At 38.0% G+C, this 17,810-nt stretch overlaps 1 protein-coding gene across 1 annotated transcript in view; it reads right to left on the bottom strand.

Moving 5' to 3' along the window:
• Positions 1-17,810, bottom strand: part of LOC139687811 (neurobeachin-like protein 1) — a 156,633-nt gene that overhangs the window by 4,695 nt on the left and 134,128 nt on the right. The gene's annotated exons all lie outside the window — the stretch shown is intronic.

Here is a 17,810-nt window from a genome sequence, read left to right as displayed (position 1 = left end):
CCGACGGTCGAATGGACATTAACTGCTGGACCACTTGATGCATTCGGTCAAAAGTAAGCTAATGCCGATGTCGGGTATCTCTCCACCCTTCCTCCATTCCCTAACATCGTACCCCTCCTGAATTACCCACCAAATCCTTCTGGCGAAAGTGAGCTTCGCTGACGGTCACCCCACCAATATGTCAACTACAACTACTAAAAATTACGAAACATAAAGAACAATCTTTTTACTACTGTAGCTCAGGCAATAGGAGTGTAAAGTTAACCAGTTAACAACAGCTGAATTGCCCTCCAGCCAATTCCACTCCATATCGCCAAATTCCTTAGGCGAGACCAACACGCTCTCCTCACCAATCTCTCTTGACCACTCACCCTTATCATTAAATTGATTCTTGTTTACCTAAAATCTAATATCATCTCATGGGTATCATATATGATTGTAAGCGTTTGTGGCAACACCTCTTCCCTTGAATAACTGATCGTAGCAATTTTCCACTTGATATCAAGTGGAAAAGTGCTACGACCAGTTATTCATTATGTTCGACTTCCACGACATCACGTCTGAAGCTACTCAACCTCTTCCCTTTTTAGGAATTGATCACGTCTACCTTGAGTAAAACTGAAAATTTTTTCATTTTTCGCGATTTTCTTTTATAATAAAAATTCGAGGCATATACTACCTTGATCAAAAATTTCCCGGAATTTATTCAGAAAATTAAAAATACAAGTTTATTCATCTAAATCTATATTGTCCCCTTCAAAGTAATCCCCATCGACTGCAACACACTTATGCCAGCGCTTGATCCAATCCTCGAAACATTTTTTATATTCGGTTTTCGGTATGTCCATCAGTGCTTCCTGCGATTTTTCCATTACTTCCTCTCGGCTGCTAAAACGCGTTCCCCGTAATGGTTTTTTAACTCGATTGAACAGAAAGAAGTCACAGGGAGCCAAATCAGGTGAATTCGGTGGCTGTTGGATGGTATTTGTTGCATTTTTCGTCAAAAAATTACGAATAATGATAGCACTGTGCGACGGTGCGTTATCATGGTGCAAAATCCACGAGTTTTCTGCCCACATTTCTGGTCTCTTTCGGCGAATTGCTTCACGCAAACGTCTCATAACGCCCAAATAATACTCTTTGTTTACTGTCTGGCCTTCTGGCAAAAATTCATGATGCACTACACCGTTGTAATCCATGAAAACCGTCAGCATTGCCTTCTTTTTTGACTGAAAACGACGTGGTTTTTTTTGTCTCGGCTCATTTGGTGAACGCCATTCACTTGCCTGATGTCTGGATTGCGTGTCGTACTCATAAACCCACGTCTCGTCTCCAGTAATGATCCTTTTGATGAATGTGGGATCGGATTCAGCCTCCAAATCATGTCTTTTGCGACGTCAACACGGTCTCTTTTATTGCATGAAATTGAGGTCTTTTGGCACCAACTTTGCTGCTACACGACGGTAACCCAAATCATTAACCACAATGTCTTGGGCGGATCCATAGGCAATGTTCAAGTCCTCCGCTATTTCTCTGATGGTTAATTTGCGGTTATTGACCAACATTTCTTTTACTTTATCAATTTTTTCACCGACTTTCGATGTCGATGGTCTGCCACTGCGTTCATCATCTTCGATTGACTCACGACCACTTCTGAACCACTCGTGCCACTGGTAAACGACCGTTTTTTTAGAGAATCGTTGCCGAAACACTTCTCCAACATTTCCAACGTCCGTGCGCCACTAAATCCGTTTTTTACGTAAAATTTAATACAAGTTCGTTGTTGCAAATTTAAATCCATTTCTGAAATTGTAAAAAATCGCCAACACACACAGAGATAGATGTACTCTTGGCTACGTAACTTTTGCAAATGTCAAGTTATGACACTAAGATTTAAAGGGAATATCGACAACAGATGTACCAATTTAACAAAAAAAACAGAACTCAAATCGGAACGATGGGAGCGCCACACGGTGGTTATTCCGGGAACCTTTTGATCAAGGTAGTAGTTTATACGAACTTATCAATTTGATAACAATCTAATTATTATTTTAACGAATTCTAACTATATGAAAAAAATAAGATGGTTCCTTTACATTTCCGCTTCTTTTACCTCAGTATACTAGGACCACGACGGAAAAGAAGTAAATTTTGGGAATAATTATCGAAAGATGAGCTCACGTTTCAATCACAACTAATTGCCTCTCACGTCCATTTACAAATTAAATTTTGAGCCACTTAGTTAATTAAGAACTAACCTTTCAAAAAGATTCAGAATAGGGAATGAAAAATTAAAGCGTTTAGTTAGTACAATTATCTGATCTCATAGTTTTGGAAAACGCAAATTATATGTACATTTACTATTGGTTTTACAATTGGTGACACTATAAATTAACTTCCTAGCACACTTACACATTTTAAGAAAATATTCAGGCACCAAGGTAAATGGGAAAACCACCTTTTTGCTAAATCCAAGTGAGAGACACAATCTTCAAGAATATTAATTGATTGCTACGGTATTTAAATGTCTTCCGCATAAGGAGATACTAGACGTTTTCAACTGAAAGAGGTAAAATACGTGTTATACATGTCGATTATTCTAATTATTCAATTTTATGATAATCATTTTTTTAAGAGATTTAATATTTTTAAGGCGCCCCGTCAGAAGTGAGGAAGCAACATACCCCTACATTTGCGAGCACAGGTAACGAGGCATCCATAATTAAGTTAACTTCAATTGCAAATTTAATTTATATCAGCCGGTGTGATGCCTGATATTTTCTCTGATACTAAAATATTTAACTCAGAATGATGAAGATTTTATAACGCTCAACTGAGTTTAAACTAGCCTTCACGATTTACTAACTTCGATAAAAATATTATATGTACAAACCAAGACTATTTCTGACAATTTCTTTATTTCCACGAAGAATTTCTCTTTGATTACTGCAAACAGGCGCTTAATTTACATAATATGTCACTAAATCGATTGCAGTATTGTCCCATCGATAACGCGCGCGTTATCAATACAAAAATGCTCAGATGATCGAAAAAAAATGACGATGCGCGTCATGTAATGAAAATTTTAAAAAATCCACACATAGACGTATTTTTACACACGCTATATATATTTTTACACGTATATACTTACGTATATACAAATGCGCGGCCTCTATGCACGTTCAACATAACTATGAAGCCCTGGGTTCGCGGCATCTGTACAAATTCATGAGAACTACAAAGTTTTGGGTGCGCGTTATACATAAGGTGGGCGTTATCGATGGGAAAATACGGTAATTTGGCGAATGGGAACCATTATCATTCTAATGAAAAAAGCGGCTTGGAGTATGAGATCAAAATAACTACAACACTTGATTGATATTTTAATTTTGCTCCGAGTGATAATTAAATGATTGAAGAATGAAGTGAATCATTCATAATTATACCCCTTGGCATCTCAAAAGTTTACTAAGATTGTAAACAGGATGTGTTGTATTAATTACAACTTTGAGAAACAACCGCATTTGAATCATAAGCATCTACCATGCCATTTTTCAGCAATTAACGGATCGTATATTCTGTGTTAATTGCATAAAATAACAAGGTATCTCGTATGCACGATCAAACACTTGCCTGTGTTCACCCTAATCCAAAGAGTGCTACACAAAGCCAATTATAAATTTCATTCACTACAATTAAAAAAAGAATTGTCTTAATGATCCTCACGCTCTACTTATTCCACCAAAAAACATTCTACAATTGAAAGTTAGCTGACCCACTTCTTAGCACTACACCAAAAGGAATTTAGAAAATGAATGTCAAAGTCGCGTATCACTTGGTTGAGGCAATTATGATACATTTTATGAGAAAATAAAGCCTGGAGTTTCCCTTTCCGTGGAGCTTGAAATACGTACAAAACAGCGAATAATAATCGCAACACTTCCACTTTCTATGGCAAATATTAAAAGGAAAGAATTGCATGGTCTGCATAAAAAGTATCGGGAAAATAGATTTATTTCAGATATTACTAAGACCTCAAAATTCTTCCAAGTACATCCCTTCAGCGTCGACACTTTTTTGTCAGCGGCTTTTCCACGACTCACAGAGTCGCTGGTAGGAGGATTCGGGAAGATCCTTAAGGGTAGGCGTACAACCTTCTTTCACAGCACTAAGGGTCCCATGGGGGTGTCCTTTGAGGGAGGATTTCACTCTTTGGAATAGGAAATAGTCTGCTGGTGCCAAGTCGTGACTATATGGGGGCTGGGGAATCGTTACGATGTCGTTGCAGAAGGTCTTCGCAAGCAGACACTCGACTCTGCTCTTGGTCGTCCGTCAAGACCTACGGGACGAGTTTATCGCAGATCTTTCGCATCGCCAAATTTTCAGTGATAAAGGTGTTCACTGTCATATAATCAATGCCAATTTAATCTGTGATCATGCGCACACTAAACCGACGATTTGAATTCAGCACTTCACGCACACGTCAGGTAAAATGTTACTGATACTTTTTACACAAATCTTGTACGAGATCAGGATATTATTCTTATTAAAGAAAATATAAAAGGATATTTCTTTCTCATGACCCATTGATTAAAAAAATAATAATCAAAGAGTAAAATAATATTGTGACATGAGTAATTATGACGGTGTGGCTAAACTATAAAAATGAGCTAAACAAATAGAAGTGCCTGAATTGTACAGTGAATCTATAAACGTTCCTCAATTCGCAAAATCGCTGTTAAACATATGAACCAAACCTTAAAAACTGAAAAATAATTTAACAGAATGGTTTTTATTCTTACAAAATATTATACGATGACTATTTAGTGGAGTTGCATCTCCATTATGCAATTTTCGGCTAATTCCTTAATTAAGGAATCGAAAACACTCCTTTTTTGGTTCTCTACGAGACAATATCAACATTCAGTTCTTGAGAGATTGAGCAAAGTTTACCATACAATTAAAACGAACTTTTCTTTTAAAATGCGTGGGACGGATCTATTTTATCGGCGAGATAAAAAAATATTAAAGTCTACCCATAAATATTTCCTTTTTGAACCTATATTCTGGGTCCAACTTTTCCCTTCCCTTAATGTTCCTCTTCATTAACCAGAGTACACTGTGGGATGTTACTATCATATTCTTTTCAAATCAAATTCAATTCAAATCAAATTTAAATCAATCAAGTGCCCCATTATTTTAGGAATCCTTCATGGGTAGTTAGACCTAAGTCTACTCGATATTAGCGATTATTCTAATATTTTCTCTGCACCCGGTGTGCAAGTATACCCAGTATTCAACAGACAAAATGAGAAAAAGCCGAAACACTGCAACCTCCTTCGCGAATGATACTCGCACCTTATGATACCCTCCCTCCCCCCCCGCCACCCTCGTTCTCAATAGCCGACTCTCCCCTCCCTTCCCCTCGAACACACAACACCAACACCGTCCCCACTTGGGTGCCCATGCCGGTCACGGCACCCCTTTCCCTTCGCCCCCATTACCGCCGCCGAAGCACGCACCACCTTCCTTCCACGAACAGCCGCCGCCAGTTCCACTGATCAGTGCAACGAGCACCGAACGCCGCCCCTGCCTCTAGCTTTCATCCCCCTTTCACCCCGGGAAAACCCCGCGCAACACGCCAACCCCTCTTCTCCCGCGAGGTGACCGATTCGCACTCCGATCCAACCCATTGCCCTCCGTGGAGAGAGGCGCGAATCCAAACCTTGAGGAACAATCTCTAAGCCGTCGACCTTCTTACGCGACCTCGACCGTGGAACGCGAGGGATCGTCCTACACATTAATTAACTACGCAACGCCTCTCGTGTGAATGACGGTGGTGGGTTGGCGACAGCGTTATCAATCGTCATAAGAGGCAGGATATGGGAGTAATCAAATGAGTGACGATAAGGGAGGGCCAAATCTATTTGAAAGTCGCAGTTTTTCGTAAATATGTCAACTGGGATGGGGCAGGAGCAGCGCTATTTTTTGCGACGAAGAGGAAGTGGTGTCAGTAAAACCAAAACAAATATGCCGTTACGCAATCAACGGATATTGCTAATCTTGAGTCGCATTATTTCAACGATGAGTCCAATTTCAAGTTGGTTCACCGAAGTGGACTAGCGTCATTATCACGGGTTATTAATACGATGATAGGTTTTTCGCAGCTCTTTATACTAGTATACTATCCTTTTCCATGCCAATCTCTTAATTCCTATAAAGTTCATTGCACCGAGCATTACCTGCTTCTCGAGTTGATCGTACACCTTCCCTCATAATTCTTTCACCCAACACTTCCTTTCATTATGGTCTTCAGTAGACTATCGTGCCTCAAGATATGCCCAGTCCATCACCGCGGTGCATGGTTAAAGAATCCGATAGTTGAGGGACATATTGCAAACAAGGTGAATGCATGAGGATATGCATGGCAATAAGAATACTCAGCATGAATAATGCTGTCCCACAAATAGCCGTCATCGATTATCACAATGAACTTCTTCCAGCACAACGGGTTTCATAACATGTTTTTTTTATGAGTCCATCACGGCAAATGCATTATCCACACCGACTATTTTGAATGAGGGAACATTTATCCCTCATTATTGATAAAGTGATTCCTACGCACGTGGATGCGCACATGCTCTATAATTCTCTTAAGCAAACAAGGGAGAAAAGAGCCTTGTTACATTGCAGCGCTCATGAGCAGCATACATAGTTTATCACCATTGATTATGGATGATCAACGCAATACTAACAATATCATACAAATTTCATTGACTAGATGTTATACTAAATTTATTTTCGCTGTCTACTAAGATCCATTACTATTATAATCAAGCACGAATATCGCATCAATCTGTTGACTTTTTTTTCTCACCTACAATAAATCAGGAGACGTCCATATATTTAAATTTAATTAGACACGCATTTTCTCCAATCATTACGAAAATTTTCAGGTGTATCTCTAAAACGGTAATTAACTATTATTGCTACAGCTAACAATAAATGCTTAATTTTGGGTTTAAAATTTTCAAATCAATTGCAATGGTTAAAGTTTTAGCGTTTGAAATCAATAGAACTAGACTACATTCACTAATTATCGACTTAAATGCAATTAAAATAATATACGACGTTAATTACAATAACATTACTCAGTAAAACGTTACTACATTCTCCGAGAACTACTTCTGTGGATAGACAAACGGAATCGCCTGATTTTTTTTATTTTGCACGTGTGGGAGACTAAATTGTATTTTAACTATATAATACAATTCGAAATTCAACAATATTGTAACATAACGCGGGATTTTATAAAAATAATTAAAAATGGACGCGCTTAGCATTATTCCTTTACCCTCATCTACTAGGACATTGCATCAGCGCCAAACTGTAAACATGTTCGGAAAGGGGCATAGAATATTTACAGAATATGTACTTTTAATATGAAATTTTATCCTATGACGGCGTTACCCATGGTATGCTTAAATCACGGATGAAAAAATACACACAGCACTTAATGGCGGTGAAATATCATCATTCTATCCAATCCAATATGGTTTTGATTTGTCAACACGAATAAAAACATATGACTGAAAATTTAATTTTTATCCTGAAGACAATGAGTATCACAATAAGAGATTTACAAGGAAATACATAGACTTCACACTTATCGTCGAATCAATGTAAGAGATAATTTTCAATAATTAATATCGCAATATTTTTTTAACAATAAAATGGAAATAAATTAAAAGCAGGGAAATAAAACAATTTTTGTTTCATATCAAGCGTCTTTTGTCTTGAAGGAGAGTCTACCGTCTCGCGTGACAGTTTTCATAGTTCATAAAGAATTGCTACTGTTTTATTAACCTAATCTGAAAGGCCAACGGCATTATACCTGATATTCAATTCCCTTGCAAAAGACGACGCATTTCCCTCGGCAAGTATTCGGCACTTTTGGGTTCAGGTATGCGCCAGTGAATGAAATGCCGAGACCTGAAATCAAGGCGTACAGCCTGGGGCACCTGTGCCCCCGCTGCATTCAACTCTCCGCCACCACTTCCCCATTCCACCAGTTTCAAATAAATTCTCATGAGGAGGGTCAAGAGAGGAAAGAAACTTCGTGCATAATAGCGAGACAGGAAGAGCCTAGAGTGATACGCCCAAAAAGACTCGTATTGGGCGAGGCGAATAAACGCGAACAGTGCGTGAGATAGACGGGAACTTAAGTAGGTGGCGTTCCTAAACCGACATTCCTGAACGCCCATTTACCTCACACCTCCTCCATCCGTCCCAAACAACCTCACTCAAAAGAGCCCTCCCTTGGCATTCTGCACGACGGCTCCCAATCTTAACAATTTCCCAACATTCCTACCGCTCCGCCGCCATTCCTACCGACTTTTCGGTCCTGAATCTCTATGATTGAGCACTAGAGATAGAGAAGACACTCCTCCTCGACCACCGACACACACACACACATACGAACAAACACACACACAACCGCATTCCGTTACCACATTCCAACGATACTCGGAAGGAGGAGGAGGAGATCGTAACTCTTGGAAGGGAAACGGAGAGAGAGAGAGAGAGGAGAAAAAAGACAAATGGGATGATAAACGCATGCCACTGTGCAGGAGCGAATTAAAAAAAAAGAAAAAAAGAAAACACGCACGGCCCGATCCCACCCAAACAGGAGTGCACGAGGCTACTGCGGACGAAGCACGCGAACTCGAGGTCCACCGGCAGTAATGGCGAAGTTCCGGGCGTTTCCTGCCGGAAGGCCTACGTGGTATCACACCAGTTAATCATCCCCGTTCCTTTTGCTTATTTTTCGGCGAAAATATAGCCCAGAAGACGGGTAACCAACAATGAAGCACCTGAAACCATGGCGATAGTGGTCTACTTACCTGCAATTAATGGGCAATTGAATAGAACTGACACAGTTCTTCATATTTTAAACCGCGCCTTCCTTGATAAATGATCAAACTTTCGGGCCTCTCTGAGAGCTTATAAGACTGCATGATTACTCATAAATATCCCCACGTTACTTTGGAATTACTTAGCTTGAGGCTACAGAAAAAAAAACTTGCATATTGTATCCCTAGTACGTTCAATGTTTCAACAAGTCGCGTCTGCCAAAAAATCGTCGCTAGAGTTAAATCTGTCTGAGCTCCGAAAACATTACTGTACGACTGGCAGTTTTATCAGGTGTCAGCATATAATTGGTATGTTTTCTTACAATATTTAGGAATTTAGCCATTCTGGCGGGATTTACGCTCAGCTGAACGTTGGTGACAATATAAATTCATACAAATAATGGTATAAGTAGTATGTTTATCTATAGAGTTTCTAATATGGCATCCAGTTAACAATATAAAAAGTGTCATTAATTTTAGGCATATCAGTATCAATTTTTCGTATCTGCGGTAAGCACGACGGGATATGAAAACCATTTTTTTTACAGGACAGGGAGCCTTTGAGATAATTACTGTATTTTTATGTAGACAAATAGTATTGGCGTAACTATATTTACAACCAAATAATGAATCCGCATTACGAGGATACAGAAATACAAAAAGGAAGGGTTGTGGTACCTCTCTAACGTCAAATTCGTTGAATTTATTGAAACTCCAAAGTGTGAAGCTGGACTGGTTAAAACCAAAACAGTAATGGATTGCTGTAATGGCATCGACGATAAAGTAAAAAAGGAGCATAATCGAAAATAAATTCACACATCCTTAAAAATTACTCATTACTTTCAAAGAACAATTTGTCGAAACGAAAATAAAACTATTTTGGATATATTCAATGAATCACAAGAACAAATTTACTTTTTTGCTAGGGACTTAAATAAGAATACGGGGAGTCACATTATAAAGTGTAAGAATTCTCGTCTATTGAAAAGAATCGTCGCATACTCAAACGTAATCGTGTGAATCTTTTAACTTCGAGATATATTCAACAAAAGGCGATCGTAACATTTTTATTCGCACAATTTACTGGGAAAAACTTAAATTTTATTCTAAATCGTCAACTTAATAGTCAATGTATTTACGAAATGCGTTTCATCTATTTACTATATAATTGTGTTAAGAGGCAGTCGTAGCGATATGAAACAAGTTGAAGTTGAATTTGACACATCAGTTAGGCAGAAAATAACACCACTGCTGCCACTGTGAGGGAAGATAGTTAAATAACGATAAGAGAACTATCAGGACTATCGAAAATTTCCCTGACAGCAACCCATACATTTTTAACGCCAAATTGCACATAAGACGTATTTTTGCGCGGAGGGTTTGGCGAAATTCACTGCTAACTCGCTATTATCTCGCGTAAAATCAATTGAATTTAGTTCATCATCCTACATTCATAGTTCAGACCTAACCCCACGTGACTTTTTCTACACCTCAGAGTGAAGAAACATCGTCGCGGAGCGCGTTTTTCATAACCAGAACGTAAGCGTAGGTGAGCTGAACACGTTCCAACTTGCAACGGATTCAGTTGACGCGATAGCGAAAGAATGAAACTTTTAACACAGTTACATTTCACTTCCAGCAAAAAATATTATATTCCATTAAATTTCTGCCCAACTAATTATGCAATTGAAAATTCGCTTCAATTCGCTAGAATACTTAAAAACATATTGTCAACGATACCCTGCACCGCCAAATATTTAAACCAAAGGCCATTCTAAATGTCAGGGTAGGATACTATATTCACAACGCACCGCACGCTTGCATTAAAATCCTTTCCCTTGATTGCTCCACCGACCATGCAGCCTGAATATAAGAAAGCGTAGCTTTAATCTCGCTCAAACGCTTCATAATAAAACTAGATATATCGGTTGAGAAAAAGAGAAAAAACATGTAACCCGAGTTTCCACTTGTTAAATACATACTTGTCACATTTATAATTCATAATACAAACGGAAACACTAGAAAGGTATATGACCAAAGGCAATAGTTGCCATAAATTGGAAGGAGCAAGTAAAGGATCGCTACCAGGATGAAATAACAGATTCACACACATTACTGCATTGGACATTCACAAATTACACAAATTCGATCACCTTCACGACCGAAATGGAATTTATCAACCATTGCCATTCTATACTCCAAATACGAAAACCCAATCGAAAACAGAGGAATAAAAACAACTTAGTTATCTGTAGTTTGATTTCAATTAGTTACAGTTTGGTTGGTTTACAATTGAAAGCACTGAATCCAAAATATTTTCTCAAGACCTTGAGCAGTCAGAAACAATGATTAAAAAGAATCCCAGATATATCAGTTTAAAACGTGAGGAGCAACGATCAGGATCCCCACCACATGTAGATTAGAAAGCAAAAGTTCAGAGAAGAAAAAAAAGAAGGAACGTAGAAGTGACAGGCGATCTAGCTGACGATCTGCGCAAATTTCCACCAAAACTAACTTTAACCCGAAGACCAAGAAGTTTATAAGAGCCCTATCTCGGGCTATTGCATCTTCGGCGGCTTGTTCCCTAAAAGACCGACTGCGTGTACCGTATGTTACTCCCTAGGATACTTATGGCAGCACGGAAGGGTATTACGTAGTTTTATAAAATAGGCGATGAAATAGCGGATAAAATATTACGATAAAATGATAGTATTAAATTCTGTCGACACTGAGAAAGTCGATAAATAGTCACACATGCAAATATGTTGTTGACTGTAATGCATGGATATATTCGACCTAAAAGAATTTCATGAAATTCTAATGAAACTAGAAGATATGACGGGTTGGCGAAAGGTGATAGATAGAAAGGTGAAAGATAGAAGATGAGTTGGCGAAAGAATAATGAGAAAGGCGGTTTTGCAAATAAAATTATTAAGATGCACATAATATTATCATAACAAGAAATTTCAAAATTTTCTAACGGAAAAATAGGCAAACGTCACGAACTGACATTGATTAGGCTTGCGATCACAATGATCCCAAAGTAAATGACTCGTAACAGTAACCTCCTGCATGATATACACATTCTACAAAATGTTTAACTGTAAGAGGATCTAATAATTTGTTGGAAGAAGTGCGTCAGTAGTTATGGAATTTAAGGGAATCTAATGACGGTGGTGTTGTCACAATTTAACACTTTATTGAATTTCATACTGCTAGAGTGCCCATGTTCGACAGTGGAAACCGTATTCGTGAAGAATAATGAAGAAATTGTATTATCCTTTATCGGAAACGGGAGAACAGCTTGCTTTCGAGAGCGGAACGTGAGAGAAGCTCACTTAAGAAAAAAATCTTTGAGAAAGGAATAATAAAATCTCCAAATTAAGAGAAAACACGTGACACACAGAATGATATAGCATAAGGGCCATGCATTGAGGTTTTAAGTGAATCAGTGGGTGAGTTAGAAAACATATATTGATTATTCCGGAGTATGGTCCTATTTGGTCCTGTTGGATTAAAAATTATATGCGAACATGCGCGAGGAATACAATTAACGAGATTTTAATCAGCATAATTAACGTTTTCACATATTAGTGCTAAATTACCACAATGCGCCCGGAAGATGTATCGGAGTAGTATTCATTTCTTCTAGCATCCGGATGAACGATGAAAAAAATATTTACAATAATCCGCAATCCGCCAACTTTGGACTCCCACACACAAAAGGTTACCTTATCGAAATGGGAAGAAATGCTAAATAGGAGCAAAACAATTCACCTTTCCCAAAGCAATTTACGATCAATTATGGCATAGGTATAGGAGATTACGGTAAGACTAATCAACAATGTATGAGAGAAAGGCATGAGAAAAGCCTCATTGACGGAATTTAACGGCCTCTATTTCAAAACGTATGAGCACTGCGACAAAAAGATTACAGATTCTAGGTCAAAACTGTGATGTGGCAAAGTAGCCCACCATCTGTCACGAGTTACGGAAAAAAATAATTTACAGAAAATACAAGATACGGAAATAATAAGTCACGGAAAATAGATAAAAAGAAATAATTAATGCCAAAGCTTTGTATCCAAAATACTTCCATTTTTTTCCAAGGAGTCATTTTAAGGTAAACAGAATGAGAAAAGGAGAGCCGCGTAAAGGAGACTCACGATAAGAAATAACAATGGAGACAGAGAAGTTCCCGTTAATAACTAATGAGGCTTTAATTAGACAAAGTGGAGAGGCATGCAAGACTTAGGGTTTAAAGTTTAGGTTATGCGCGATTCGTGAAATCCCCCGCCTCCCAACATCTCAATTTTTTCATATGCTATCTATTTTTAAACTACCAATTTAAATTATTAATTCATTAGGTAAAATTTTTACATTATCTTTTGAAGCAGAATTGCTCTAATTGAAGTATAGTTTTAAAATCACTTTCATAGCTCTCTTAGAAACGACTAAGTCGTGTTTAAATTATAGGTCGTTAAAACAGGTTTCCCGGATTCTTCTGAACGTCAAAAGAAAATATCTCCCTTTAATTATTTCTACGAATAGGTATTTTTTTCACATTACGCGTACAAAAATGAAATATATTAAAGAGACAGGCTATACAAAGAAATAGTACATCATAATTCCCAAAACAACTCAAGCGTTACCACAATTTTCAATCGATTAACGGATTTGGGAAAGAGTACTTGTGTTCCATCTTTATTGATGTAAGAAGAAAATGAAAAATGTAATATATAAAAACAATAGCAGATAATAGTCTAAGGGCATCCTATTATGGCAAAATATTTTCTCGTAAAACACCGTAATAAAACTGCTATACGATTAATCTACATCTACATGATCTACATCTACATAATACCCCGCAAGCCGCCGCAAGGGCGTGTGGCGGGGGGTGTTAGGTCAATTAATAGAATAACAAGGTCAATAAGACAAGTACTGGTGATGATAATAATATACAGACAAAACATGTCAACTCTGACTACGAAGAAATAATTGAAAGCCTTAACATACCAAAATCAGCAACTTAGATTAACAGGAAAAAGCGTGATAAGCTTCCGAAAATATTTCAATGCTCGTTTTACTTTCGCAAAATTCGAAACCATAACAAAACTAACACTCCAATATTCCTGTCCCATATTCCTCGTTTTCAAATTTCTCCTTTTCTTTTTAAATAGCTCAGTACCCACCCAACGGCTGGTTTAATAGGTGAGGAGGGCTCAGTACGACGTACCTTTCAAGTTCGAAGATCTCCTAATTATTTGCGAGTGGCTTCACACACAAGAAAGTTGAAACTTCTGTTACTTATTAAGACACCCTCCCGTGAACGTAAACATTTTTCACGACATAAACGCCATTATTAGATGGCTTCCGAGTACGATTTTATAAGGGTCTCTTTTGCCCACTGGAAAAACAGGCTGATCCGCGGTTTCTTGAACTCGCTGCCACACCAGCCAAACAACCCTCAACGAGTGGGTCCGAGAGCCCAGATGGTTTGCACTGCTCCAGTGAGACGACAGCCCACCTCACCAGGAGCAATGATTGAAAATATCCTAGGGGGATATAACTTTTCAGTGCAACATAAGGTTCAGCCATTCTTTGAACTGTCTCATCCACCACGTACATACTATACAACCCCTGAAACCATCGCTGCATGCCCTACGTTAATGACGATGAATTTCGATTTTATTCTATTTTCATTTATCGACTTAAATGGGCGATTTTGAGACTTATAATCCCTTCTTCGACCTAACCCTTACATTACAGACATAAAATTGAAGACTACATACAAGACTACATACATATAAAATTGAAGACATACAACCAAGCCCTAAATGGAGGAAAATCCATCTAGGCAGGAATCGAACCCGCGACCACTTCGTTCGTAGGCGAGGACGTTAACCACTGGTAACCCCATTTATTGAGTGCTAAGCAACGGAAGTGGATAATTAATCATTATTCTGGTACACCACGACGCCATTTTAAGTAATGAAAATGCTTCTCCACCTAGCGGTTGATATTTAAACCCTGGGCATTGTGTGGAGTAGCCGGCTACATTTTGTATTTACCAAGAATTCACTCGTATTAAAATCTCAACCACATCTTCCCATCTACCGCCTATCCCAAGAAAAATATTGGTACATAGAACCTGAAGTAACCTCGCATATGTCATTAATAAATCATCAAGAGCTGAGAGCGGCACTCAGGCATGAAGAAAAGATCCTAATGGTAACTTTCAGGAATCTTCCGAATTTCCGAATTAAAATACAACGCAATACAAACAATTGTTAAGTTTAAAAAATCTTTAATTGAAATCTGCATGAAAAATTCTGCAACATATAAGTTCCAGGCAATGCGAGCATTACTGTCGACAGTATTTTTATAATCTCATAAAAACTCGGGGATGTTTCAATTATAAGGTATAAAGGATTTTTAGCTAGCGTTTGCTCACACTCGAGCAAAACCAGTGTCGTGAAGATGTTTCAATTGAGGGCTTAGCAAAGTTTTACTGCAACAAAGCAGAACTTTTACGCCGTTTCATAACCATGGATGAAGCATGGGCCCATTACTTCACACCGAGACGAAAGAACAATCAAAACAATGGATTCAAAAGGGAGAACCGCCTCCAAAGAAGGCTAAAACCGTTTCATCTGCAGGCAAGGTCATGGCGTCGGTTTTTTTGGGATGCGCTTGCAATAATTATCATTGACTATCTCGAAAAAGGAAAAACTATCAACAGCGAGTATTCTGCGAACTTATTGCAAAGTTTGAGTGTAGAAATCGAGCAATGGCGGCCATATTTGGCTATGAAGAAAGTGTTGTTTCATCAAGATAATGCACCAGCTCACAAATCCGTTATTGCAATGGCCCAAATTCAAGTTTGAATTGCTACCTTATTCACCCTATTCGCCAGACAGTCCCATTGGATTATTTTCTGTTTGCAAACTTGAAAAAATGGCTCGGTGGTCAAAGAGTTTCCAACCGTGAAGAAGTGATGTCGGCAGTTAATGGCTATTTTGAGAGCAAGACAGTGCTTATTATAAAAATGGTATCAAACTTACTGAACATCGCTGGAAAAAGTGTATAGAGCTGAAAGGAAATTATGTTGAAAAATAAATACATTTTTTTCCAAAATTTTTGTTCTCTTTGTTGGGTCGGGTACTTCTGGGATTACCCTCGTACTTTGGGTCCATATACTGAACAACTTAAGGTCAGCAGTTGTACAGAAAACATTTTAAACATAGGATATTTTGGTTGAATACATTAACAACAAATAAAATAAGCAATATCAACAAAACGTAAGCGAAATTAAAATCAAGTATTTAGCAAACAAATTAGCATGAAAATTGGTCTAAAAATCACAATGCAATGTTAAAATGATTATTCAGTCAGAAAAATGGGAAGCATATGCTGTAACTGAGGGTTACAGAAAATCAGTAACGGAATTCCGATGCAAAACATGTGCAGGCATATGTCTATATTTCTGCTAACTATTTTATTGATTGAATTACCTAAGAAAAATGAAGTAAAAAAAATAACGGACTAAAATACTCAAAAAACGGTGTTCTTTCAAAAAGAAACTGAATCACGACAATGGTACCAAAATAACTACCTTATCCCCGCAAATGCCCACGCCGGGTTTTCTCTCCACCCTTCCTTCTTCTCCATCCCTAATGGCGCAAATGACCTTAGCTGTCGGTCGCCTCCCCTAAAACTACTACTGCACCTTAAAGGGTAGAAAGTTTGCCTGATATATCATATCTGGTTTCAAACCCAAGTGATACCTTTGAACAAGTAAACCTAAAGATGTGAGGCATACTGGGTAATTGAACTTCCTGATAACCTGCAGATGGCACAGGAGATTGAACTTCACCGTTACCCTGAATATGAGAGATTAAAAGTTGTTTACTTTGAGGCGATATCCCCTCTCCCATTACAACCCACTTTTAAATTGAATCTTACGGCGATAAATTTATTTAAAACCATTATGCAAAACAATTTGATGGAACAAGAGGATTTAGTGAGGAAAACGTTATCGCTGGAAATATACTATATGTTATATCCCCGATTAATTTAACGGAATTGCCATTTTATTGCTACACAATTTAAATCACGTCGGCAGCCTAATTAAAGCTCTGACAAGCGGAAGGCAATTGGTAGCCATTGAATGTTCAGGAGAATAATGTGCAAGAAGCGCCATTACTTAACATACGAGTACTTCCATTTATGTTCAAGACACAAGAGATATTTATGCACAAGATCATATGCCCCTGAATCGCATTATAAATAATTAAAATGTAAATATTCGCCGAAAATGATAAATAAACCAACATTTTGTGAAAATAATAATTATTAAATGTATTTCGAAAAATAGAATTATTTAAATAACGTGTCTACGTTTTTTATGGAACGAGAAAATTTAGATCATCAATTAGTGGAGGCATTATCAGGCTAACGAGTTGATTTTGCACGAAGTTGTACGAAAAGGAGATGCAATTTTAAGAAAAAGTTTCGGTTTCATTGCAAACGAATTTGAGCTGCACCTTCCAAAAAAAAGCTGTTCTCAAAGAACACCATTAGAAAACAAAACGGCTCAAGCATAGCTCCCAAACTTGGATGAAAAGGAAAGGGAGGCCAACTACACTCTCAGTTTTGACTCGGAAATTTCTGCACCACTGGACATTTAGAATGTTTTCATTTATATTCTTTGAAACATCCCTCGCCCAAGGAGCAAAACAATATCCCCTAAGAAATGATTTTCCAAAACACCATGCTGGTTACAAATGAAAGAAGTTCTGTTTTCCAAAGAAAGGAAGAGCGCCGAGGAATTACGGGTAATTTGCCCCCAGGAATGACATAAACTAATCTATGCACAATTTTCGTTTCTCAAATAAA

The sequence above is a fragment of the Hetaerina americana genome, unplaced genomic scaffold, assembly GCF_022747635.1.
Source record: "Hetaerina americana unplaced genomic scaffold, ioHetAmer1.1.p SCAF_1, whole genome shotgun sequence".
Taxonomy (NCBI): domain Eukaryota; kingdom Metazoa; phylum Arthropoda; class Insecta; order Odonata; family Calopterygidae; genus Hetaerina; species Hetaerina americana.
Note: the sequence above shows the minus strand (reverse complement) of the source record. Positions and strands in the feature narration are given on the sequence as shown.